This window comes from Stegostoma tigrinum, chromosome 8 (genome assembly GCF_030684315.1).
Source record: "Stegostoma tigrinum isolate sSteTig4 chromosome 8, sSteTig4.hap1, whole genome shotgun sequence".
Lineage (NCBI taxonomy): Eukaryota > Metazoa > Chordata > Chondrichthyes > Orectolobiformes > Stegostomatidae > Stegostoma > Stegostoma tigrinum.
Window position 1 is genome coordinate 7,872,799 of NC_081361.1, and position 27,498 is coordinate 7,900,296.

Sequence of the window (27,498 nt, forward strand, 5' to 3'; positions counted from 1 at the left end):
TTAAGAGACTGCTGGACATGTATATGGTCACAGAAATTTGAGGGTGCATACATGAGGATCAATGGTCGGCACAACATTGTGGGCTGAAGGGCCTGTTCTGTGCTGTACTGTTCTATGTTCTATGTTCTATTACAGACAATGGGTAGAGACCAGTAAAATGTGGTTTTCTTTTCAACCTGAAAATCCAGGCAAAAACAAAGCCACAAGACTGGCAGATTAAATCAAGAAAATAAATACAACCTACTAGTCCCTCTCTTGAAGAGCCGATTATGTTTGTTATATTAAGAGTACATGGAGCAATATCACTTGTGTTCTGAAACCCTTAACATAAATCTCCTTCCATGCTCATTTCACTCACACCCCAAAAGGATAACTGCGTACTCTGAGTGATGCTGATAAGTTTTGAAGGACCTGGAGTTTTCTTAAGTTCCTGCCAATTTCCAGCAAAGTTGTTCCTTCAATTTTCCTCCTAACATACTGGTATGTTGGGTCAACACTCCACATGTTGTAATTCTTCTGGTTCTCACATTCTCTAACTCTGGAGTCTTGCATCTACAACTCACTCTCTCTCCCTCTTTTGTGGCTTGACTATCCCAGAAGTTTGGGGACTACTTTGGAAATAGCGACCACAATTCCGTAAGTTTTACAATACTCATGGACAAGGATAGGAGTGGTCCTAAAGGAAGAGCACTAAACTGGGGGAAGGTCGACTATACCAAGATTCAGCAGGATCTGAGGAATGTAGATTGGGAGAAACTGTTTGAAGGTAAATCCACATTTGATATGTGGGAGGCTTTTAAGGAGAGGTTGATTAGCGTGCAGGAGAGATATGTTCCTGTGAAATCGAGGAATAGAAAAGGCAAGATTAGGGAGCCATGGATGACAGGTGAAATTGTGAGACTAGCCAAGAGAAAAAAGGAAGCATACATGAGGTCTAGGCGACTGAAGACAGACGAAGCTTTTCAAAAATATCGGGAATGTAGAGTGAATCTGAAACAAGGGATTAAGAGGGCTAAGAGAGGACATGAGATATTGCTGGGAAACATGGTTAAAGAAAATCCCAAAGCCTTTTATTCATATATAAAGAGCAAGAGGGTAACTAGACGAAGGATTGGCCCACTTAAGGACAAGAAGGAAAGTTATGCATTGAGTCAGAGAAAATGGGTGACATTCTTAATGAGTACTTTGCATCAGTATTCAACAAGGAGAGGGACATGACGGATGTTGAGGTTAGGGATAGATGTTTGCTCAGTCTAGGTCAAGCTGACGTAAGGAAGGAGGAAGTGTTAGGTATCCTAAAAGACATTAAGGTGGCCAAGATCCCGGATGGGATCTATCCCAGGTTTCTGAGGGAAGCGAGAGAGGAAATCTAACAGATATCTTTGCAGTGTCCTTAGACATGGGTGAGGTCCCAGAGGACTGGAGACTTGCTAATGTTGTCCCCTTGTTTAAAAAGGGCAGCAAGGATAATCCACGTAATTATCGACTGGTGAGCCTGACATCAGTGGTAGGAATGCTACTGGAGAAGATACTGAGGGATAGGATCTATTCACATTTGGAAGAAAATGGGCTTATCAGTGATAGGCAACATGGTTTTGTACAGGGAAGGTCATGTCTTACCAACTTAATAGAATTCTTTAAGGACGTGACAAAGTTGATTGATGACGGAAAGGCTGTAGATGTCATATACATGAACTTCAGTAAGGCGTTTGATAAGGTTCCCCATGGCAGGCTGATGGAGAAAGTGAAGTCACATGGGGTCCAGGGTGTGCTAGCTAGATGGATAAAAAACTGGCTGGGCAACAGAAGACAGAGGGTAGTAGTAGAAGGGAGTTTCTCAAATTGGAGACCTGTAACTAGTGGTGTTCCACAGGGATCTGTGCTGGGACTACTGTTGTTTGTGATATATGTAAATGATCTGGAGGAAGGTGTAGGTGGTCTGATCAGCAAGTCTGCTGATGATACTAAGATTGGTGGAGTAGCTGATAGTGAAGGGGACTGTCAGAAATTACAGCAGAATATAGATAGACTGGACAGTTGGGCAGATAAATGGCAGATGGCGTTTAATCCGGGCAAATGCGAGGTGATGCATTTTGGAAGATCAAATTCAAGGGCGAACTATACAGTAAATGGAAAAGTCCTAGGGAAAAAAAAAGATGAACAGAGAGATCTGGGTGTTCATGTCCATTGTTCCCTGAAGGTGACAGCGCAGGTCAATAGGATGGTCAAGAAGGCATATGGCATGCTTTCCTTCATTGGGCAGGGTATTGAGTACAAGAGTTGGCAGGTCATGTTGCAGTTTTATAGGACTTTGGTTCGGCCACATTTGGAGTACTGTGTACAGTTCTGGTCACCACATTAGCAAAAGGATTTGGATGCTTTGGAGAGGGTGCAGAGGAGGTTCACCAGGATGTTGCCTGGTATGGAGGGTGCTAGCTATGAAGAGAGGTTGAATAGATTAGGATTATTTTCATTAGAAAGACGGAGATTGAGGGGGGGGTCCTGATTGAGGTGTACAAAATCATGAGGGCTATAGACAGGGTGGATAGCAAAAAGCTTTTTCCCAGAGTGAGGGACTCAATTACTAGGGTTCATGAGTTCAAAAAGTGAGAGGAGGAAAGTTTAAGGGAGATATGCGTGGAAAGTTCTTTACACAGAGGGTGGTGGATGCCTGGAACGCATTGCCAGCGGAGGTGGCAGACGCAGACATGTTAGCATCTTTTAAGATATATTTGGACAGGTACATGGATGGGCAGGGAGCAAATGGACACAGATCGTCAGAAAATAGATGACAGGTTAGACAGAGGATCTTGATCGGCGCAGGCTTGGAGGGCTGAAGGGCCTGTTCCTGTGCTGTAGGTTTCTTTGTAACTCACTGTTAATGGAGCTTTTCAATTGCCAGGCGCGTAAAAAAGAAAACCCTGCTAAAAAGGAAGACAGTCCCTTGTCTAGAACCAGCTTCTTCTGATGAAGGGTCTAGGCCTGAAACGTCAGCTTTTGTGCACTTACAATGCTGCTTGGCCTGCTGTGTTCATCCAGCTCCACACTTTGTTATCTCGAATTCTCCAGCATCTGCAGTTCCTATTATCTCTTCTAAAAGAGAATCCTGCTTGAAAGCAGAGGCACACCCATAACTTACTCACCCATTACAATTAATTCTAGCTGGTCCTTCCTCTGTTGTTTATTTCCCAGGGAGAATGGTCTGGTGACCAAGTCTGGTGCAAGCCTGTTGCTATTCAAGAAATCTTTCAGAGAATCTGAGCTCTTCAACTTGAAATATAGGGTTTTCCCTGAAGGTATTTAAGCTATTGCAACAGAAGCACTCTCTCTCTATGTCTTTCTCACTTATTAAAAAAGCTTCAATTGCAGCCTGCCAGTGCTGACACAGCTACAGAGCAGAACTTTTTTTCTACCAAGAACATAACTTATGGCAGAGGCCTTTGAGTAAGCATTTCAGGGGCTTAAGAAAGTGAGACTTCACGTAAGATATTTAAGCCACAATCTGAGGTTAAGCTAAAAAAAAGTCTTCACAACAGATAAGCAGAAGCTAGATCTCATGCAACAGGGGTAGGAAGAGAGGAATAAACAGGGGATATCTTTGTCCTCTGGAAATCAGACAATGAATTGTGAAGGTGGTGAGGGGGTGATTGGTAGAAGACATTTCATTTGGAGACTGCAGCGTATTTAAGCTGATTCAGGAGAAGAGAAGAACATGGAGGAAGAGGGGATTTTTTATGGCCAGATTCAATGTAACTTACAACCCGACCAATGTGAAAGAGGTTGTTACAGTAGGTGGCAGGTTGATCAACATGGGTTATATTCCTACTGTTACTTTTCTGATTTTGTGAACACTTTTCTCAATAAACCACTCGACTCTCTTGAATGAACTGTGATCCCCAAAGGAAATTGGACAAGTTTAAAGGTCTCAGCTGAAAGGCAGCACCTACAACAGTGCAGATCTCCCTGATTACTGGATTGGAAGGGTCAGTGTAGAGTGTGTGGATCAACCTCTGAACTGGGACTTGAAGTTGAACAGAAGTGAGGGTACGACATACTGAGCCACAGCTTTCTCACTAAGTCACATGATGTGGACAGTCTGATGTAGAGATTCACCATCCAGTTTGCCAATCATTCTGGAGCACAGGGCAAAGGTCTTGGAGCATTTGGTTAAGCAGACTCCCTCTCCTGCAAAGAAAGAAGGTAAGGTTGGATGTCAGTCCCAATGTTAAAGAACCTCTGCCAATGTGGTTCAAAGTACCTTGAGCAGAGAGGGCTCCTGCCTCTGGTCCAGTCCTGCAGGATGGGGCAGTCACCCTGACAAAGATGCTGCTCCACACAGAGTTCATCTACAGTGATAGATAGCTGGACCTTCACAACACTGTCTCCTGCCTGGGAATGGTGACTGTCACAAAATCTCCTTCTGGAATGTGCTTTTGCATAAGAAGTCTGGAAGGAAGATGCAATGGTTTTTGCCAAGGTTCATCCCAAGCAGCTCTGTAATGCAGGACTCTGTGCCTTGGGTCTGTTCCCTAGGACGCACACACCAAAACAAACATCAACTGTGCCTGGAGCACACCCAACTCAGTGAAAGATGCTTGTTGATCTGCCCAAACTTGTTGGTCTTCCAGAACAAGGAGTTGACTCTTACTGAGTATTGCAGACTGGTACATTCCAAGGCCCTGGACTATGTATTGAGGGACGCACTGAAGCTTGGGGCAGCTGCTGCCGAGGGGCAGTGTGGAAAGGTCTTCCTGCTAAAGGTGAATGGGTGTTTGTTCAGTTATCGGATCCTTCTAGTGTGTCAAATATATGTAAATATTAGTTGTGTACATGTAAAAGAGGTCTTTAGTTTTGTGTATAGTTGAACTCCAACATTTTATGTTTAGTTGATATGCAACTGTGCAGAACCAAATTGCTTTTGTGTCAATGATTACATACAAGGGTTCTTTTATGAATAAAGTGTATTTTTGATATAAAGAAACGGTGAGGGTGATACAATCATGGAGCAACAACGGACGATGGGTGAGACCATCCTGCAGCCAATGTCCTGGGCCAAGGGACATATTTAATGCTGATGAAATCAGACTGGATCGTTCTTTAATGTTCAACAACGAAATGTGTGCCGGTGGGAGGTGAAGCGAAGGAACCTTCCAATGCTACGGTCTGTGCCAATGCCAACACGGATGGCACTGAAAAGCTACCACCATCTGATGATGGGAAAATCCAAACAGTCACAGTGCTTTGTGAATGTTGACCACCCACTCAGCAAAGGGTTAACAAAAACTGCCCAGAATGCCCTTCAGCAAGAACATGGAAAAATTGTAACAATGGAAGAAGAGAACCATAGATTGGAACTCACAGGATCCCTACAGCACAAAGAGACCATTTGGCCCGTCAGGTCCACACCAACCTTCTGAAGAGCATTTCACCCGAATTGCGTCCCCCACCTGTATAGGATGAGCTGAAGGGCTAAAAGTCAATGATGTTATCCGACAGCTGCATGAGAAAATAGATTGTATAGGATGGGCTGAAGGGCTAAAATTGTTGATGCTACCTGACAGGTTGCGTGACCTTGAATGAGTCCTGCGAACATTCCTTTACAAGTCAGAAGATGACACCTGCAGCTTGTTTTCCCATCCTGGGTTCTCAGTACCAGCCAGCAGTTTTGTCTTTCTATATCTGCTTCCTTTGTGCTGGCTGTTTGTTACACTGTAAAAGAGAGACAGAGAGAGACTTTCATTCCGAATCACTGGACTTCACCTCAGCTCAGAATTGTGAACGGTGCCGGGAATGAACCGAAGCCTCCAGACCAGCCATTGGTCGAGGGGCTTCTGATGGGCACAAGGGCGTGAAACTTGTTGATTTTTCTAGAAGGGCTTGAGACTTGTTCTTTTTCCATTACTCTTTGGTTTATTATTGCTGCTGTAATCATTTGTCATTACTCAATAAACATTCAAATTTCAGCAAATTGCTGTTGGATGAACCTTCTCTTAATTATATTTACCCGAATCTGAAAAGAACTGCTTGGATACACACTGTTATCCAAGACACTACCCTAACCTTGTAACCTGACATTAACCATGGCTGATAACAAAGTGTGGAGCTGGATGAATACAGCAGGCCAAGCAGCATCTTAGGAGCACAAAAGCTGACGTTTCGGGCCTAGACCCTTCATCAGTAAAGGGGGATGGGGAGAGGATTCTGAAATAAATAGGGAGAGAGGGGGAGGCGGTAAAATTATGATCAGAGATAATGGGAACTGCAGATGCTGGAGAATCCGAGATAATAAAGTGTGGAGTTGGATGAACACAGCAGGCTGAAGGGCCTGTTCCTGTGCTGTAGGTTTCTTTGTTCTTTTCTCACTTAATATTGAAGCTCGTTATATTATGATTGCTATTTCTCAAAAGCTCCTCCACTCTGAATTTCTCCACTTGGCCTGCCACTTTTCCTCAGATCAGACCAGTAAAGCTTCCGCCCTGGTAAAACTGGAAATGTACTAGAAAGTTCTCCAGCACACATTGTCAGAAATTTTCTCTTCCCACGCTCCACATTCTACCTTTATCCCAGTTTTCTCTAGGGTAATTCAAATCACCAACTATCACAACTTGACTTGTCCAGCAGATTTCCATAACCAGTTTACAAATGCTCTATGTTCAACTTCTTCAACCATTGTTTGGAGGTCTATAACAAGGTAACTACTCCCTTCCGGTTTCTCACCTCAAAACCATATAGATTCTAATTCAAGCATATGTACCTTGTTCAAGGACTCTGATACTATTTTTGACTGAGGCTGCTAAATCTCCTTTCCTTTTAGAGATAATGGGAACTGCAGATGCTGGAGAATCCAAGATAACAAAGTGTGAAGCTGGATGAACACAGCAGGCCAAGCAGCATCTCAGGAGCACAAAAGCTGACGTTTCAGGCCTGAAACGTCAGCTTTTGTGCTCCTGAGATGCTGCTTGGCCTGCCGTGTTCATCCAGCTTCACACTTTGTTATCTCGTTCCCTTTTACCCTGTTCTAATAAATCCCATATAATCCAGAATGTTAAGTATAGAGTCCTGTCCTAACTTAAGATGCATTTCTGTCAATACTACAATATATATCCTTCTCAAGCAATTTCTGTTTCTACTCCCCCAATTTTGTTCACTACACTTCGTGCATTTACGTGCATAGTTTAACCCTACCATTATTGCCAATTCAAAGGCAACCACTGCTTAGTCAACTGTCAACAGTTACGCCTTCCCTCACTTACCTTTATCCATCTTCTCTCTTTTACCCTCTTTGGTTCTTCTAACACTAGGCCCATTAGTTAACCCATCCCCCACCTTACAAGTTTATATCTGTCCCCATTACACTGTTTATTCTCTCAGCCAGAAAATTAGTTCCAATTCTGCTCAGGTGAATCCCATCTCGTCTGAACAGCTTTTCCCTTCCCCATAAGTGATCATAATGTCCTAAAAACCGAAACCCTTCGCTTCTACACCGTCACCTTCAAGACACACATTTTCCTCCCTGATCTGCCTTTGCCTAAGCTCATGGCACATGTAATATTTCTGAGATTATTATCCTGGAGGTGCAGCATTTCAACCTACTTCCTAACTCCTGAAACTGATTCTGAAAGTCCTCTACATTATCCCTCCCTAGTCATTGGTTCCCATATGAACCACAATTGCTTGTTGTTCTCCTCCCTTTCTAGTTGTTTATCCAGCCATCTTATTACATCCTGAACTCTTGCATCTAGGAGGCAACAGACCATTTGGGACTCACGATCTTGGCTGCAAACTAAGACTGTCTGTCCTTCAGACTAATCGTCACCCACTACAACTATCTTTTTGATTTGCCTATGCTCCTCTCTCAGAATAGCCTTGGACACCTGTTACTATGGTCTTCCCTCAGGTCATCCACCCCCGACTTACTTGTGTTTTTCACTAAATAAGCATCCAAAATTTCAGACCTGTTAGCCAGCTCCAAGGAGCTCATTTGCTGGACCTGCTGTATCATCTACTTTCAGCAAATAGTCACTCATTTACCTGCCATCTCCACTCTCCTCCTTGCCTGCCTAACATGGCTAATTTAATTTTAGGTTCAACTCTACTGTGCACCAGATTCAAATAATCTTCAGCCCCTCAGTCATCAAGAATTTATCTACCACTGCATTCAAGTGGCCATTGAAATAATTGGAAAAATAATGAGGCAGGTTGATGAGGAAAGGCCAAACGAATGGGCTGAGTCAGGAAATGCATTTAGAATCATAGAATGCCTTCAGTGTGGAAGCAGGCCATTTGGCTCATCAAGTCCACAATGGCTTTCCCAAAGCATCCCACCCATTTACCCTATTCCTGGAACCCTGCATTTCGCATGGCTAATCTACCTAATTTACATATCCCTGCACACTATGGGCAATTCAGCATGGCCAATCCACCTAACCTGCACATCTTTGGACTAAGAGGAAATCCACACTGCCACAGGGAGAATGTGCAAACTCCACAGTGGCCCAAGGGTGGAATCGAACCTGGGTCTCTGGCACTGAGGCAGTGCAGACATGATGGGCAGAGTGGCCTCCTCCAACTCCAAATAAAGAATTTTTATTGCAAAAATTAACTTTATTCATAAAAAGAATCTTTATGTACATACACAGTTACTAAAGTATTTTGGCTCTGTACAGTCTTTACGTGTGGACGACAAACATTGGGTTTGACTTTAGAGTTACAACAAACCCAAAGGAATTTCATGCCTACGCAAGATACTATTTACATGTGCTTGCAGCATGGGGAAGAGTCTGTTAACTGAATAGACCCCTATAGTATCTTGGTAGAATGACCTCAGATATGGTGTTCTTACCCCACTTGGCTACAGCTGCCCCAAGCTTTAGTTCATCTCTCAGCACTGAATCCTGGACCTCAGAATGTGCTAGTCTGCAAAACTCAGTTGAGGTCAACCCCTTGCACTGCATCTCTCCCCAAATATTCTTTGCAAAGATACATTGCAGCAGGAGATGCATGACAGTGTCTTTGCCAGCATAGCTGCTTCAGTGGCACAGAGAATCCGGGCGTAGGTGAACGATCTGACAGGCAGTGTCCTTTTCACCACCAGCCAAAGCTACACCTTGGTGATCGTTGAAAGGTTCCGGCAATGAGGAATTCTGACAAATGACTTTGACAGTCTGCTCACGGACCCACCAGACAGGATCCACCTTACCTTTTTCTTGCAAGGAGGTTCAGTGATGGTCTAATGGACAACAGTATTTTCCTGAGCTATTTCTCCACAAAGTACGGGTGGATACAAAAAAGTCCAACTACTTGAAGTCAGAGATAATGCGAATGGTAGATGCTGGAGAATCCAAGATAACAAAGTGTGGAGCTGGATGAATAAAGCATAAAGCAGGCCAAGCAGCATCTCAGGAGCACAAAAGCTGACCTTTCGGGCCTAGACTCTTCAGAGAGGGGGATGGGGAGAGGGTTCTGAAATAAATAAGGAGAGAGGGGGAGGCAGACCGAAGATGGAGAGAAAAGAAGATAGGTGGGGAGGTAGGGAGGGGATAGGTCAGTCCAGGGAAGACGGACAAGTCAAGGAGGCGGGGTGACGTTAGTAGGTAGGAAATGAAGCTGCCGCTTGATGTGGGAGGAGGGAATAGGTGAGAGGAAGAACAGGCTAGGGAGGCGGGGATGAGCTGGGCTGGTTTTGGGATGCGGGGTGGGGGGGAAAAGAGGGAGATTTTGAAGCTTGTGAAGTCCATATTGGGAACCCTGCAGGCCAGTGGTATCAAGTGGAATATGAGTTGCTGTTGCTGCAACCTTTGGATGGCATCATTGTGGCACTGCAAGAGTCCCAGGATGGATGTGTCGTCTGAGGAATGGGAGGGGCAAGTTAAAATGGTTCGCGACTGGGAGGTGCAGTTGTTTGTTGCAAATTGAGCGGAGGTGTTCGGCAAAGCGGTCCCCAAGCCTCCACTTGGTTTCCCCAATGTAGAGGAAGCCACACCAGGTACAGTGAATACAGTATACCTGCACATCTGCCAATGTGGTATACTGTATCCACTGTACCTGGTGTGGCTTCCTCTACATTGGGGAAACCAAGTGGAGGCTTGGGAACTGCTTTGCAGAACACCTCCATTCGGTTCGCAACAAACAACTGCACCTCCCAGTCGCGAACCATTTTAACTCCCCCTCCCATTCCTCAGACGACACGCCCATCATGGACCTCCTGCAGTGCCACAATGAGCCACCTGAAGGTTGCAGGAACAGTAACTCATATCCCATTTAGGAACCCTACAGCCCAGTGGTATCAATGTGGACTTCACAAGCTTCAAAATCTCTCCCTCCCCCACCGCAACCCAAAACCAACCCAGCTCATCACCTCCCCCCGCTGCATCCCTAAACCAGCCCAGCTTGTCCCCACCTCCCTAGCCTGTTCTTCCTCTCACCTATCCCCTCCTCCCACCCCAAGCCACACCTCCATTTCCTACCTACTAACCTCATCCTGCCTCTTTGACCTGTCCGTCCTCCCTAGACTGACCTATCCACTCCCTACCTCCCCACCTATACTCTCCACTCCGCCTATCTTCTTTTCTCTCCATCTTCGGCCGCCTCCCCCTCCTTATTTATTTCAGAACCCTCTCCCCATCCCCCTCTCTGATGACAGGTCTAGGCCCAAAAGGTCAGCTTTTGTGTGCCTGAGATGCTGCTTGGCCTGCTGTGTTCATCCAGCTCCACACTTTATCAACTACTTGAAGTGTTTTGCAGTGCAGAGGCCAGACCCATCCTTCGCAACAGGTACCAAACAAGGAAATGCTGAGTAAGCGAACTCCAATTTCACTTCATGAGCTAATATTGAAACGTCAGCTTTCCTGCTCCTCTGATGCTGTTTGGCCTGCTGTGTTCATCCAGCTCTACACCTTGTTAGCTCAGATTCTCCAGCATCTGCACTTCCTACCTTCGCTGATCCACTTTCACTTCAATGGGAGGAGTTCACTCGTTTATTAGCCTATCGGGGGGCGTGGCCAGTGATACGCCGACCCCAATCACTAGGTCTTGGTCACATGGTATGAGGTTCCGCCACGCCGAGATTCGCGTTTCTACAGTGCCCGTAAATCGCCATGGATCACTCGGTAGCTATTTGCTGAAAAGAATTCAAGACTAAAATAAAAGCGCATTCGCAAGTATTATGTATATATACAATATAAGTTTATCATAGTCCGAGTATGGCCGATTCTGTTGCCTTGCGCGAATTCCCCCATTTACCTCAGGAGGGGGGAGGGATTTCGCTGCATTCGCGTCTTTTCTATGCGGGTACAGGTTATTCCGGTTGGGGCTGTCGCCGCCGTTGTCGATCCGCGACATCGGGAAACGTGTTTGAGAGAAAATTATGGGGCATGCCGGTGGCGGTGTTGTTGCACAAACGCGAAAGGTTGGCATTTTCGGCGTGTTGGTGCGCAGGCGCGGGAAGGGGTTTGGCATGACGGTGCACAGGCGCGGGGAGTGGCTCGGGGTTGAGGTGATGTCGGTGCGTTGGCGCGGGGATTGGTGGGGCTCGTCGGGGTGCAGTGCGCGGGACTGCCGGTGATGATGTACGAGTCTATGAATGGAAGGGAGCTGAAAGTGGAAGTAGTCAAGTTCGGCGAGAACAGCCCCGTGAGGCTTGGAGTTCAGAGTCAAATCTGGCACCAAGATTGTCCAAGTTAACAAAGTGTGAAGCTGCATGAACACAGCAGGCCAAGCAGCATCTCAGGAGCACAAAAGCGGACGTTTCCGCCTTCTCATCAGCGAAGGGTCTAGGCCCGAAACGTCAGCTTTTGCGCTCCCGAGATGCTGCTTGGCCTGCTGTGTTCATCCAGCTTCACACTTTGTTATCTTGGATTCTCCAGCATCTGCAGTTCCCATTATCTCTGATCACCAAGATTGTCCACACTGGTTTCACCTACTGTTGCCCATGCACGTAGAAGCTCAGCAATGGGGTTTGGAGTGAGGATTGAAAACAATTACTTTAATCTGCGCAACATTTAGTTGGAGGAAATGCCTACTCATCCAGTGCTACTTAAAGCACAAATGCAGTGGATCTGGGTGTCACTGCTGGGCCAGCATTATTGCTCATGCCTAGTTGCCTTTGAGTAGGTGGTGATGAGCTGCCTTCTTGAACCACTGCAGGACATGAGCTATAGGTTGACCCACAATGCCCTTGGAAGGGGAGTTCCAGATTTTGACGTAGTAACATTGATGTTCATTCACTGTTGCTAAGTCAGGATGGTAAGTGGCTGGAAGGGAATCTTGCAGGTGGTGGTGTTTCCATGTAACCGCCCTTGTTCTCCTAGGTGGAAAGTCTTGGAAGGAGCTGTTCAATAACTGCAAGAGCTGAGGGGAGGAGGAGGCAATAGTGGTTAAATTTGTTGGGATGACTCATTGTTTCTTTTGCTATTAACAAAGTAAGTAGACTTGGGACTAAATGAGAGCAGCCCCTGACATTCCAGCTGGACACAAGTGGAAAGGTGTTTTATGAGAATAATGTGGTAGATGGGTTGAGATGAAGAACAATTTTCTTCAGTCATCATGTTGGATGCTACTTGGACAAGAGGTAATCAGATGCGGAACTTGAGAAAGATGGGCACGAATTTGAGGCAGCAGCATGAAAATTGTCAGGCACCGAGGGAGCTGGGTGTAGATTTTTTTTGAGGCATGATGAGAAGTTTGAAGAGGAATCTTAGTCAGAGAGATGTACAGCACAGAAACAGACATTTCTGTCCAACTCATCCATGCCAACCAGATGTCCTTAATAAATCTGGCCCCATATTTCAGCATTTAGCCCATATCCCTCCAAACCCTTCCTATTCGTATTCCCATCCAGATGCCTTTTAAATGTTGTACTTGTACCAGTCTCCTCCACTTCCCCAGCAGTTCATTCCATACATGCACCACCCTCTGTGTGGAAAAAGTTCCCCCTCCTCACCTTAATCTATGCCCTCTAGATTTGGAAGTTCCCACACCTATCCGTACCCCTCATGATTTTATAAACCTCTTTGAAGGTCAACGCCCTGTCTCCAATGCTCCAGGGAAAATAGCTCCAGTCTATTATGCCTCTCGCTATAGCTCAAACCCTCCACCCGAACAACGTCCAAAGAGATAATATGAACTAACCTGTGAGGGGAAAAAATGCTAGGAATCCCACAGTTTAGCAAGACAGGATTTGAAAAAATGGAGGTGGGGAGGGGGTCTGATGGACCACAAATGGCTGTGAGGAAAGTCACCACTTTGTAGTTCTCCACTGTTAACACCATGCTGTCTATTTGTCTAGGTGACTGCATCTTCAACAACGAACTCACAGAATGGTCCAGTGGATCAAGCACAATGAGCTCCATCTCCCATTGGTATGCTTTAACTGCAGACTACTACACAGAGAATGGGTTGTAGAAAGTCTCCAAACCTGGCATTTGTACTGACTTGGAGATTGTGAATACGAGGGAAGGTACCAACTTCACGTTCAGTTCCAAGATGCATCATCACTCCTTAATCATTTCTGAATGAAAATCCTGGAGCTCCCTAACTGACACCAAATTGACAACCGCAGTTTAGCACAGCCTTCTTGAGGAAAATCTGGAATGGTGCCTTCCCACTGACAGCCATATCCCAATCATTAAAGGTGAGTGTACCACTGTTGTTCTTTTAGTGTTCTGTTAGTGTCCAGGCTCTGTTGTGATTCTGCGTTGGATGATGCAAGTGATGATTATTGGGAAATGTGATGTTACTGATCTTCAAAGTAAACGCTCTGATGCATCCTTCAGTGCACATGCATGTGTTCAGCTGGTTATAGTTTAAGGTGCAGAATGTGTTCTGTTGGTGACAGTGATCTGGGTACTGATGATTGTTTCATGTTGTTGACAGAGGAACCCAGGACATGGATCACATGAGTGATTTTTGAATAGTGTTCTTAGTGTTGCAGGGGGTGAGGCTGTGTTTTTCAGCATATATCTACGTGTTAGTTTTTAGCAGCAGGATTTGAATGATTGACACTGTTTACATGTTGATTTCACCATGAAACTCCAAGTAAACACTCTGATGTATCCTGCAACTCTCAGGGACAGATTTCACTATTAGCTGTTCAAGAATTTGAGCTTTAATCTTTAAACTTTACCTCGCGTCACTCTTCATCTGGTATCAGTGTTTATCTGATTGCTGTACAAATAACTACAGGTAACATTCACTTATTGGGAATAAAATGGGTACATTGCTTCTGCCTGTTTTGTGACTGAATTATCCCTGGTTAGTCTCAGTATTTACTCCTTGCTTTAAAAACAATGCCTGTTTTAAAAGATGTAGGAACTGCCTGCTGGAGAATCTGAGATAACAAGGTGTGGAGCTGAAACAGTTTAAGAGTCAGCACTGGCTTTCTCTGAAGAAGGGTCTCATCATGAAACGTCGGCTTTCCTGCTCCTCTGATGCTGCTTGGCCTGCTGTGTTCATCCAGTTCTATGCCTGTTTTAAGAGTAAAGGTGGGTGAGCAGTGAATGCAAGGTGATTAGTCACCTTCATAAAGAATGGTCTTGGTATTTAAAGTGATTTCTGTTTACACTGATGGAGTGCAAATTCTGAAATAGGTTTACTTGCTCTCTGATGTGACCAGTCAGTTCAGAGATTAAATAAAGCAACTTCCTCAGCTCTGCTGAACTGAAATTAACTCCGACTTACGAGTGAAAACAGGCTGCATCAGTGAGCGCCACCACTAAATTTACAGGTTTGAGAAATCAGGTGCTGACTCTCAAACTGTTTCAGCCTCAAATTGCACAACCTTGCCCTGGTTTACTGAGGTTCAGAAAATGACCATAAGACATAGGAGCAAAAAGTAGGCCGTTCAGCCTCTTGAGTCTGCTCGGCCATTTCATCATAGCTGATAAGTTTCTCACGCCCACTCTCCTGTTTTCTCACCATAACCCTTGATCCCCTTGACGACGAAGAACCTAGCTATCTCTGTCTTAAATATATAGAATGACCTGGACTCCACAGCTTTCTGAAGTAATGAGTTCCATAGATTCACCACACTCAGGTTGAAGCGGTTTCTCCTTATCTCTCTTCTAAAAGATCTTACTTTTACTCTAAGGCTGTGCCCTCAGGTGCAAGTCTCATCTGCCAAACATCTTCCCAACATCCTATCTGTCCAGGCCATTCAGTATTTTGTAAGTTTCAGTTAGATTCCCCCCTCATCCTTCTAAACTCCATCGAGTGTAGACCCAGAGTTCTCAAATGTACTTCATATGTTAAGCTTTTCATTCCTGGAACCATTCTCATGAACCTCCTCTGAACCCACTCCAGGGCCTGTATGTCCTTCCTGAGATATGGGGCCTAAAACTGCACACAATTTGCCAAATGTGGCCTGACTAGAACCTTTAGAGCCTCAGAAGACATCCCTGCTTTTACACTCCAGTCCTCTCAAAATAAATGCTAAAATTGCATTTGCCTTCCTTACTATGGACTCAACCTGCAAATTTACCTTGAGAGAATCCTAGGGCTAGAACTTCCAAGTCTCTATGTATTTGAGCTTTCTGAATTTTCTCCCCATTTAGAAAGTAGTCTTTGCCTCTGTTCTTTTTACCTCACACTTCCCCACTTTGTACTCCATCTGTCACCTCTTTGCCCACTCTCCTAACCTGTCCAAATCCTTCTGCAGCTTCCTGACTCCTCAATACTGCCTATCCCTCTACCCATCTTTGTATTATCTGCAAATGTAGCCAGAATATGCTCAGTTTCCTCATTTAGTTCGTTAATGTATAACGTGAAAAGTTGTGGTCTCAGAACTGACCCTTGTGGAACACCACTTGTGGCTGTCATCCTGAGAAAGACCCTTTTATCCTCACTCTCTGCCTTTTGCCAGATAGCCAGTCTCCTGTCTGTTCCAGTACCTTGCCTGTAACACCTTGGGCCCTTATCTTACTCAGCAGCCCCCTGTGTGGCACAATGTCAGAGGCCTTTTTGAAGCCCAGGTAGATAACATCCATTGGCTCTCCTTGGTCTAACCTGCTTGTTAGTTCCTTAAAGAATTCTAACAGATTTGTCTGCCATGACCTCCCCTAGATGATGCCTTGTTGACTTTGCCCTGTTTTATTAAACCCTTCCAAGTGTTCAGAAATCTCACCCGTCACCATGGACTCCAAAATCTTACCCATGATTGAGGTTGGGCTAATTGCCATGTATTTTTCTGTCTTTTGCCTTACTCCCTTTTTAAACAGGGGTGTCACATTAACAATTTTCCGACACTCCCTTACTTTAAATGAATATTTAAAAGTTGCTCATTCATTGAAGGCAGGGATCCTCTGATTGCGAGCATCATCTGTTCAGGGGCTGTTTTTGTTCAAACTCGTTCCTGAATTGAACAGTAGGGTTCTGACAAACCAATAAATTTGGCAATTTTAAAAGTGAGTTTGATAGATGTCTGGTGGAAGAGGTCTCTGAGGGTGTTGGAACCAAGGCCAGCAAATGGGGTTAGAATTCAGTCAGCCATGACCTACTTGAGTTATGAAATAAACTTGAGGGACTGAATAGCCTACCCCTTGCTGTAAACTGTAGTGGCTGGGCAGGGCAAGAAGTGCAGCTGATTTTTAAGTCAGTGGCCTGATCTTGCATTGTTTGTTCCTTCAGCTCTGTCTATTGCCAAAGCAGTGGACACCCTCTTATCAAGGATGATGTGTTCTGTAGGCTGGTGCAGAGCTGACCTTGCAGCCACACTGTCCACAGAACTGCTGGCATGTTGTGGATGAAACTCCAGTGTACATGTTAGTTACTGCCTATTTTGGGTGGGGGCGGGGGTGTGGTTTTGGTTACGAGGAGACTTGATAAAAGATATTTTCTCTTCAGCCTGTTCAGAGGTGCTAATACATACCAATGTACTAGGTGGAACTTGAACCCAGGCCTCCTGGCTTAGAGATAGGGACACTGTCTGCACCACAAGAGCCCTGGAGGCATGTTTAATACTTTTGAGAATATTTACCAGGTTTCAGTTCTGCTCTTGGGCACTGGGCTTCTGCCACCCTACCTGCAGTGTGTTCATAGCTTTTGTTGCTGTTTGATTCTCATTCTTGCTTTTAAGTTCCCACTTAGCCTTACTACTCCCTATCTCTTAACTCTCCTTCAAGCCCCTCTAATTCTGGCTTCTTGTACCTTAACAAATTAAATCATAGTACAGCTGTTGTCTGTTCCTGCTCATTGCTGTGTTCAGGAATATGTAGATACTCGTACTTCAAACAGGGATTAATTGTGCCCATTATAAACATGCATACCAGTAGAGTTGTTCAGAAATTTCTCAAGAGTTGCCTATTTTATTCTTTCCTATCTGTTTGGCAATGTCCACTCTCCCCTGTAATTCTAAGGAGTGATGCAGATTTAACAAATTAAATTGCTGAGGTCAGTCTTTCTCTAAGATGAGAAATGCTTTGAAGAAGTGTTTTTCACGTTTTCTTTTCTCTTCAATGTGCTGCATTTTGATTTCAAATGACACTCTAATTTGTTCAACAGTGAAGGTTGTTCCCAAATTGGGACATGTGAAGCTTCCGATCTCTCAAGCAAGCACTTTAGCTTGCAGGAAGATGTTGATGTTGGGCTCTAGTTGCAACTGGATAGCTACAGGATGAAACAGGATGCATCCCACCTTTCTCTTTCCTCAGACTGGAGTTCAGTTATTGGTACAATGGTTTGGACACTAATAATTATCTCATGTTGTTGACAGCGCGTCTGGACTGGGAGCCTGTGGTCATTACAGTATGGTAAGTGAATTGTGAATACAATAGAATTTCTACGAAACACAGTCCAGAAATTCTATTCCATTCTTGAGTACATTTGTAAGTCAATTTGTACTCCAGTCAGACCACTGTGTAGTACAGTATAAAACAGCTGTTCGTAAACACGAGACATATCAGGTTTTCAAATTAATAAGAGATCTTGTTCCCCAAGTGTCAATGTTCATAAAATATCCCCAGTACAGTATATCTGCTGTTTAATATTCAGGGACAGGATGTGAATGATGACCAAGTTTACATGTTAATTTCACCATGAGGTTCAAAGTAAACGCTGTGTCTTGCAACTCAGACCAGATTTCACCATCACCTGCCCACGAAATAGGGCTTTAGTCCTAGCTGCTTTACTACTCGTAAGTCTGCTCATCTTAATTGTTCCACAAATAATTGAAGAGCTGAGATCCAGGAGTGAATTGAGTGATTGTCCTTTGTGATCAAGGCAGCATTTGATTGAATGAAGCCTCATGGAGCTTCACTAAAATTGAAATCAGTTGGAATTGAGGTGAAAGCTCAACACCAGTCTGAATCAGAAGAACGCAAAGGAAGATTGCGGATGTTTGAAGTTACTTATTTAAGCACCTTCTTGACATTGTTGCAGTAATTCCTCAATATGTGTGTAAGGCCCAGTAATCACCACCTGCTTCATAAAGACCCTCCCTTCTTCATAAGGTCAGAAGTGAAGCTGTTTGCTAATGGTTAGACTGTTTTTGGTATCATTTGCAACTCAATTTGGAAAGCAGCAGTTGTGTTTCCCAAATTGAAAGCAAAGACCATGACTGACAATTGGATCTAAACAGCTCTGAACATTCTCCCACATCACCCTTGTGACCAGAAATGTGATTGTGCCAGTCTCGTGGTTACAGAAAGTCAGCAGAGATTGGGAATGTTGCACATCGTGACTCCATAAAGCCTGTTCGTCATCTACAAGTCTTAAGTCAGAATTGCTGTGGAATATTTTGCACTGTCTAATTTAGTTTAGCTTGAACAATGCTCAAGAATCTCAAACACCAGTACAGATCAGCTTAATTTCATCTACCACCATTTACTCCCTTCTTGATTCACAATGACAACCATGTGTATCACCTACAAGATGCGAAGTCCCTCTTCTACCATCTGGAAGGACAAGGGCAGCAAATACATGGCAACACCACCCCCTACAAGTGTCCCGCCCAAACAGTATTCACTTGGAACTGTATAGACATGCCATAGCTGTTGCTGGGTCAAAACCTTGTTACTCCCTCTCCTAACAATTCTGTATGCATTCTTACACCACATGGATCACAGTGATTCAAAACTGAGGCTCACCAATATCTTCTGCAGGGTAAATGAGGATGGCTAACAAATGCTGCTGTTCGTGAAAACCCTAAGATCACAAAAATTAATGCAAAATAATATCTAATGCACTGTGTTCTATCCTTGGGAATTTTTCAACTCCAGCCTGACTGAGTAAATAAACAGTGTGGAAACAAGAATTCTTGTTTGGATCTAGGGATGTATGTATTGGATGCAACATGATTGGTGCCTGATCATCTCTGTAAAGTATGGTTTTGGTCTTTGGGGTGTTTTACATTGCCTGCGACCAGTTAGGGAAACTATCAAAAATAAGTTTGTTATTCTCCATATTCACTGTTCAGTTCGCAGCGCAGAAATGTTATTCTGTAAAACCAGTGCTGTTTGGTCAAATAGCTCATTCGGTTGGACTGATGTTAACTCTTGTTTATGTTGCGATACCTTAAGGACTATCAACACTGGATCGATGAGCATTTACTATAAATTTGCTGCTCCTGAGGAACACCACGGTGGCTCAGTGGTTAGCACTGCAGGCTCACAGCTCCAGGGACCCGGGTTCAATTCCAGCCTCGGGCGACTGTCTGTGTGGAGTTTGCACATTCTCCCCATGTCTGTGTGGGTTTCCTCCGGGTGCTCCGGTTTCCTCCCACCGTCCAAAGATGTGCAGTCTAGGTTGATTGGCCATGCTAAATTGCCCGTAGTGTTCAGGGGTGTGTGGATTATAGGTGAATGGGTCTGAGTGGGATGCTTTGAGGGGCGGTGTGGACTTGTTGGGCCAAATGGCCTGTTTCCACACTGGAGGGAATCTAATCTAATCCAGGCCAGAATGCTTTCAGCCACAGATTTCACACACCTTGACCTAGTATATTGGTTGACTGAAGTTGAGAGAATGAACGTTTAAAAACAGACAATTCTGTTTAATTTTGGGGAGTTAGGGGTTGCTGGCTGGACCAGTTTATTTCCCATCCCTAGTTGCCCTTGAAGGTGGTGGTGCTGTGTTTTCTTGAATCGTTACAGTCCATTTGGTGTGGTATCAATCACAATGCTGTTAGAGAGGGAATTCCAGGATACTGACCCAGAGACACTGAAGGAACAGCTATCTTTTTCTGACTCAGAATAGTGAGTGGCTTGAATGGACATTTCTGATTACCTTGCACAAACAAAACAAAACTTTTTAACTACGTTTGAAGTTGCTTGGGATGTTTTCAGGTGTAATAAAAAAAGATGAACACTGAGCTAAAGAAGGAATCAGTGCACATGGGCACATGATTGGCTCCACCTAGTGGAAAGCCATTATTTATTCTGTGTACTGATGTTCTGTGTCCACATTTACTCAGGTTTAATCGGAATTCTGTTCAATTGGATGCAATTTAAACTTTGAGCAGAATTTGCTGAGACCATTATTTTTTGCTGTGAGAAATTAGGATTATTTTGAACAGAAGTACACCTGACACTTTGTGTCTGTTTAAAAATACAGGTTTTCATTTCAAATGACACTCACTCCCATTTGTTCAGCAATCAAGGCTATTCCATTAAACCAAAATAGATTTGGACCATTCCATACAGACTGGGTGTAGAATATCCCAAAGTTGTCTTGGTCTATCTGTCTCTTGCATGTATAGAAATGTAGCTGCCTACAAACAAATGTAATTTTCATCAAATGAAATATCAAAATCACAACTTGTGTACTCTGACCATTTGAGCTAATGTTATGGGGTTTTTTTTGCATCCTATTGGTGAGGTCAGGATAACTCCAGAAGTTTCCCTTGAGATTGATAAAAGTAGACATGATTGCAAGTAAACAGCTCAAGGACCTATTGTAGTCACGAAGTCTTTGTCAAAAACAACCACTTAACTAGTCTAATCTCACTTTTCAGCACTTGGTATCATGACTGGATATCTAAATGTTCTGAGGGTTTCTGGCTATACCACTCTGACAGGCATCGAGTTCCAGATTCCCACCACCCCCTGGGTGAAAAAGTTTATGCTTACATCTCCTCTGAACCTTCAGCCCTTGATCTTAAATTTGTGTACAAGGGTCATTCATCCCTCCATCATGGGGAAAGGTTTCTTCCTGTCTATGCCCCTCATAATTTTGTATATTTCAACCTCCTCTGCTCTCAGGAAACCAGCCCCAGACTGTTCAAGAACAAAAACAAAGTTGCTGGAAAAGCTCAGCAGGTCTGGCAGCATCTGTGGAAGAGAAAACAGTTAATGTTTCGGGTCCGGTGACCCTTCCTCAGAACCAGACCCGAAACATTAACTCTAAGTTTTCTCCTCCCCAGATGCTGCCAGACCTGCTGAGCTTTTCCAGCAACTTTGTTTTTGTTCCTGATTTACAGCATCTGCAGTTCTTTTGGTTTTTACCCAGACTGTTCAATCTCTCTTCAAATCTGAAACTCACAGGATGAGCTGACATCCTGATAAATCTCCTCTGCATCCTCTCCTAGTGCTATCACGTCCCTCCTATAATGTGGATTCCAGAACTACACACAACACCAGCTGTGGTCTAACCAACATTTTATACAGTTCCAGCATCGCCTTCCTGCTCTTAAACTCTGTGCCTGTGTTAATAAAGACAAGTATACCATACACCTTCTTAACCACTTTATCCACCTGTTCCCCTACCTTAAAGGATGAGTGTACTAACACTCCAAGGTCCCTCAGATCCATGGTGCTTCCTAGGGTTCTAGTGTTCATCATTCATAATTTCCTTGCCTTGTTTTCCTGCCCAAAAGTGAATTGCCTTACATTTATCTCACTTTATCTGTAATTGCTTTCAAAATTTTTGGGTATGCTGGGGTGCAGAATAATCCAGATTAGACTGGCGTTCACTTTAGCAGTACCATATCAGTTGATATGAAGGCATGGGCCCTAATAATGATTTCATGTTGGCAGATGAGGCCTGGGCATGGAGGCTGTGATCACATGAGCATGGTAAGTGAATTGTGAATGCAGTGAAATTGATTAAATATATCTGCCTATTTAATTTTCAGCAGCAGGATGTTTATGATGACACTGTTTACATTTTGATTGCACTATGAAACTCCAAGTAAACGCTCTGATGTATCCTGCAGCTCAATGAACAGATTTCACTATTAGCTACTCAGGAAGTAGAGCTTTATACATGTAATTTCTATCTTGTTCCCTCATCATTTAGTCACACTGTAGATTACTGAAGAATAAGTGGGAGGGCATGTGATATAGAAAATCTTCTGTTTAGATTAGATTAGATTAGAAATGTTTATAATGGAGGCTCGTGACAAATGAAACCTGAACTGTGGCTAAACTAAAGACTAAGGGCAGAGACTAGCTAATTATTGGATTAGATTAGATTCCCTACAGTGTGGAAACAGGCCCTTTGGCACGAAAGTCCACACCACCGCACCCATACCCATCCCCCTATAACTCGCACACCCCTGAACACTACAGGCAATTTAGCATGGCTGATCCACCTAGCCTGCACATCTTTGGACTGTGGGAGGAAACTGGAGCACCCGGAGGAAACCCACGCAGACATGGGGAGAATGTGCAAACTCTGCACAGACAGTTATCTGAGGCTGGAAGCGAATCTGGGTCCCTGGCACTGTAAGGCTGCAGTGCTAACCACTGAGCGACCGTGCTGACCCTTTATCTCTTTTTATATGTGGTGCTATTACATTAAATGGCCACTAGAAAGGCAGGATCAAATGTGCAGACTAACGAAAGGTGGGGGTTCCAATGATAGAAGATGGGAGGTGCTTAAGTATTTTTTTTAAAAGATCTCTTCCCCCCCCAGTTACTGACCTGTCTGTTCTATTTTACAGATGCTGACTGTGGCTCTGTGTTGTATCTCTCTGCGTTCCGATTTATCAGTATTCATTGCTGTTAACAACTTCTAATATAACTCAGTAAATCATATCTATTAATCAATGGTTATAATAGTAACTGCAGATTTCCATGTACCAGCCTACCTTCCTTCTCCATTCAAACTAATTCAGGGGCTTGCTTCTAGATTAGATTAGATTCCCTACAGTGTGGAAACAGGCCCTTCAGCCCAACAGGTCCCTTTGGAGCATGGAGCATCCCACCCAGACCTGTCCCCCTCCCCCCCATAAACCCTCCTAATCTACACATCCCTGAACACTGGGCAATTTAGCATGGCCAATCTACCTAGCCTGCACATCTTTGGACTGTGGGAGGAAACCAGGGCACCTGGAGGAAACCCACGCAGGCATGGGGAGAATGTGCAAACTCTACACAGACAGTTGCCCGTGGCTGGAATTGAACCCGGATCCCTGTTGATGTGAGGGTGCAGTGCTAACCACTAAGCCACTGTGCTGCCCGGTTGTATCAGGTTACAGCCACTTCAATTTGCATTACACCCCACTTGAAAGTGCAGTCATTCGTAAATTGCTATGTAAACAACCCTGTTTAACAAGACCCACATTCCATTCAAAGGTGCAGTCAAATGCAACAACTAACAGAACTGAGCAGATACTACAGGTGGCCATGGATACTCGCGTGGGCCCAAGCTATGCCTGCCACTTTATAGGTTACGTGGAACAGTCCCTCTTCCGTACCTACACAGGCCCCAAACCCCACCTCTTCCTCCGTTACATTGATGACTGTATCGGCGCTGCCTCTTGCTCCCCAAAGGAGCTCGAACAGTTCATCCACTTCACCAACACCTTCCACCCCAACCTCAAGCTCACCTAGGCCATCTCCAATACATCCCTCACCTTCCTGCACCTCTCAGTCTCCATCTCAGGTAACCAGCTCGAAACTGATGTCCATTTCAAGCCCACTGACTCCCACAGCTACCTAGAATACACCTCCTCCCACCCACCCTCCTGCAAAAATTCAATCCCCTATTCCCAATTCCTCCACCTCCGCCGCATCTGCTCCCAGGATGAGGCATTCCACTCCCGCACATCCCAGATGCCCACGTTCTTCAAGGACCGCAAATTTCCCCCTGCAGTGGTCGAGAACACCCTTGACGGCGTCTCCCGCATTTCCTGCAACACATCCCTCACACCCCGCCCCCGTCACAACCGCCCCCAGAGGATCCCCCTCGTTCTCACATACCACCCCACCAATCTCCGGATACAACGCATCATCCTCCAACACTTCCGCCATCTACAATCCGACCCCACCACCCAAGCTATTTTTCCATCCCCACCCTTGTCTGCCTTCCGGAGAGACCACTCTCTCCGCAACTCCCTTGTCCGCTCCACACTCGCCTCCAACCCCACCACACCTGGCACCTTCCCCTGCAACCGCAAGAAGTGCTACACTTTCCCCCACACCACCTCCCTCACCCCCATCCCAGGCCCCAAGATGACCTTCCATGTCAAGCAGATGTTCACCTGCACGTCTGCCAATGTGGTATATTGTATCCATTGTACCCAGTGTGGCTACCTCTACATTGGGGAAACCAAGCGGAGGCTTGGGGACCGCTTTGCAGAACACCTCCGCTCGGTTCGCAACAAAACAACTGCACCTCCCAGTCGCGAACCATTTTAACTCCCCCTCCCATTCCTCAGACGACATGTCCATAATGGGCCTCCTGCAGTGCCACAATGATGCCACCAGAAGGTTGCAAGAACAGCAACTCATATTCCGCTTGGGAACCCTGCAGCCCAATGGTATCAATGTGGACTTCACAAGCTTCAAAATCTCCCCTTCCATCACTGCATCCCAAAACCAGCCCAGCTCATCCCCTCCCCCCACTGCATCCCAAAACCAGCCCAGCCTGTCTCCGCTTCCCTAATCTGTTCTTCCTCTCACCCATCCCTTCCTCCCACCTCAAGCCGCACCTCCATTTCCTACCTACCACATCATCCCGCCTCCTCGACCTGTCCGTCTTCCCTGGACTGACCTCTCCCCTCCCTACCTCCTCACCTATACTCTCCTCTCTACCTATCCTCTTTTCTCTCCATCTTCGGTCCGCCTCCCCCTCTCTCCCTATTTATTCCAGTTTCCTCTCCCCATCCCCCCTCTGATGAAGGGTCTAAGCCCAAAACGTCAGCTTTTGTGCTCCTGAGATGCTGCTTGGCCTGCTGTGTTCATCCAGCTCCACACTTTGTTATCTTACTACAGGATGAAGCTGTTTTGCACCCCCACACCAAAAATAGCGTTGTTTGATGTTAACATCCAACTGTGAATAGGTGCTAAGTAGGTGCTGTTTATCTTCTCTCTCCAGCTAGAATAGCTCCAAGTATCAAAGGAGATAATTGGATTAGAGATAGTAGGAACTGCAGATGCTGGAGAATCTAAGACAAGGTGTAGAGCTAGATCAACACAGCAAGCCAAGCAGCATCAGAGGAGCAGGAAAGCTGACGTTTCGGGCCTAGACCTTAGATTTCTGAAGAAGGGTTTAGGCCAAAAGATCAGCTTTCCTGCTCCACTCGACACTGCTTGGTCTGCTGTGTTCATTTGGCTCTGCATCTTGCTGTCTCTGATAATTGAATTAGCCCTTTTCCTTTCAAGTAAAATGTTACTTCCCTGCAGCCTTTTCCTGTGTATTATGTAACCAGGTACTTGTCCCAAGTTTTTATTCAACATGTATATAAAACCTCACCCCACTAATAAAACTAACATACGCTATGCAGTGTGAGAGCAACCTTTAACCTACTAACAAAACTCACAGCGGTATGTCCAGATCCGCACAACCTTGAATGAATGAAATGGACAGCACATACGACAGGTGTGACCACGAAACCGAATTAATGAAGGAATGATAGTAAAAAGAACCTATAGATGGACGCAACCAAGAAACTAACTAAACAAGCGATAGTAAATAAAAACCACAGTCAAAACTGTTGGGAATTTAGACTTTTTTAAAAAACACAAGTTGCCTTTTTCTAACTTTAAAATTCTAACCTTGAAAATAGCAAGACGTACACCTTTTGAATTATGCAAGGACAAACTAGACAAACACTCTAATCTTGTTAAAATAACCATTAACCTCAACAACAACCACTAACATTTAGCACATTTGAACCATCTCCGATTTCCTGCAAAACAGCTTTTGTACAGTATCTACTGCCTTAACACTCAAGTGTTACAATGTTAACATATGCTTGAAATCTATATAAAAACGGCTGCTTTTAAGCAATGTTTTTGGGATTCCATTTCGCTTTGCATTGTGTTGCAATGAACGTACAATAAAGAGGCTATTTTCACCACTCATTGATCCTGGTCGTCTGGTTCTTTGAACACAATCTCTCAGTTCTGAGCAGAGTTTCATGTCTCTAGCTGATTATTCCTTGTCTGACAGGAGGTCATTTTGATTTTACAGAATACAAGTTAGTTTGTAAAGCTGAATGAACTGACACCTATCATGTCCTGTCAAACACAAGCTGGCTGTTACTTGAAGTTGCTTCTTGTACTCTAATGTAATCCCTTGTGGGCCTGAATAATGCTCTAACCTTCCATGGGTCCAGTTTATTTCTGAACAGGTAGGATGGGTGCCAGTAATCCTCCTTTCCCCTCCCTTTGCATTGAGAAATTTCTATCGTATAAAGTGTTTCTCACAAAAAGCAGGTTGCACTCATTTCTTGACAGTGTCCTTTTTCACAATGCTGCCTGTGATGAAAAAGTCCCTAAAGGATTCTCAGACATATGGAGTGTCAAATGAAACCAGCAACCTGAGTGTATTTGACTTTGTTTTGTTTCAGAGAACAAAGAAAATTACAGCACAAGAACAGGCCCTTTGGCTCTCCAAGCTGCACCAATCGAGATCCTCTGTCTAAACATGTCATCTATTTTCTAAGGGTCTGTACCCCTTGCTCCCTTCCCATCCATTTACCTGTCCTGATATATCTTAAAAGACACCATTATGTCTGCATCTATCACCTCCGCTGGCAATGCATTCCAGGCACCCATCACCCTCTGCTTAAAGAACTTTCCATGCATATCTCCCATAGACTTTCCTTCTCTCTCTTGGAACTCATGACCCCGAGTAATTGAGTCCCCCACTCTGGAAAAACCTTCTTGCTATCCATCCTGTCTATAACTCTCATTATTTTTGTAGACCTCAATCACATCCCCCCTCAATCTCTGTCTTTCTAATGAAAATAATCATAATCTACTCAGCAAGGCGTTTGATAAGGTTCCACACAGTAGGCTATTGTACAAAATGCGAAGGAATGGAATTGTGGGAGATATAGCAGTTTGGATCGGAAATTGGCTTGCTGAAAGAAGACAGAGGGTGGTAGTTGATGGGAAATGTTCATCCTGGAGACCAGTTACTAGTGGTGTACCGCAAGGGTCGGTGTTGGGTCCACTGCTGTTTGTCATTTTTATAAATGACCTGGATAAGGGCGTAGAAGGATGGGTTAATAAATTTGCAGATGACACTAAGGTCGGTGGAGTTGTGGATAGTGACGAAGGATGCTGTAGGTTGCAGAGAGACATAGATAAGCTGCAGAGCTGGGCTGAGAGGTGGCAAATG

The 27,498-nt window shown here is 44.6% G+C and overlaps 1 protein-coding gene and 1 long non-coding RNA gene across 8 annotated transcripts in view; one reads left to right on the forward strand and one right to left on the reverse strand.

Moving 5' to 3' along the window:
- Nucleotides 1-27,498, reverse strand: part of LOC125456173 (uncharacterized) — a 117,789-nt gene that overhangs the window by 24,510 nt on the left and 65,781 nt on the right. The gene's annotated exons all lie outside the window — the stretch shown is intronic.
- LOC125456175 (uncharacterized) lies at nt 11,019-26,230 on the forward strand. 7 transcript variants are annotated; one of them, XR_007248407.2, is made up of 6 exons: nt 11,019-11,108; nt 13,286-13,630; nt 14,302-14,480; nt 17,494-17,741; nt 21,960-21,998; nt 22,868-26,230. It is a non-coding gene; the product is annotated as an uncharacterized LOC125456175 (long non-coding RNA). The 7 variants fall into 7 exon arrangements; XR_007248406.2 differs by lacking the exon at nt 21,960-21,998; XR_009446043.1 differs by having other exon boundaries at nt 17,705-17,741; nt 21,960-26,230.